The 499-nt window shown below is 32.5% G+C and overlaps 1 long non-coding RNA gene across 1 annotated transcript; it reads left to right on the forward strand.

The window, feature by feature from the left end:
• Positions 1-117: 117 nt before the first annotated feature.
• On the forward strand, positions 118-481 carry LOC103523863. Its single transcript, XR_542090.3, has 2 exons — positions 118-212; positions 429-481. It is a non-coding gene; the product is annotated as an uncharacterized LOC103523863 (long non-coding RNA).
• The last annotated feature ends 18 nt before the right edge of the window (positions 482-499 follow it).

The following is a 499-nucleotide window of genomic DNA, read 5'->3' on the forward strand; positions in this document are numbered from 1 at the left end:
TATGCAAACAATATTCGAGTAGTTGGCAAAGAAGTTGCATAGAAACCATGTTGTACCTATAACACATCTCTCTGTTTGTTTAATGCATCATTCTTTAATATTACCCACATTTGTCCTTAACTCTAGTTTATTTCAGAAATTGGAACAACTCAACACTCATCCTGATTTCAACAACTATCTCATATTTGTTTTAACTAAATTGACATCAGAAGGTAATAAATAGTATTCATTAAATTGTTGGAAGTAAGTAAAAGGGGGGTTTCTATACTAACCTAGTTCAAAGCAGGTGAAAAAAAGTGGCAATGATTGTCCTTGGAGAAACCAGTTGAGTTTGACTTTTTTAGAAATTGGCATTTCCTAATTTCAAGGCCAATTAATTCTGAATAAGTAGTACCCTCCTTTCTTAACTTTTGTTAATTTCATTTCAGATGAACCAACAAGGTCCCTGAGTGGTTTAATATTGAAAAACAATGTTCGGGCAAGATTTTACGAATTTCCT

This window comes from Diaphorina citri, unplaced genomic scaffold, assembly GCF_000475195.1.
Source record: "Diaphorina citri unplaced genomic scaffold, Diaci psyllid genome assembly version 1.1 scaffold48292, whole genome shotgun sequence".
NCBI classification, from domain to species: Eukaryota; Metazoa; Arthropoda; class Insecta; order Hemiptera; family Psyllidae; genus Diaphorina; species Diaphorina citri.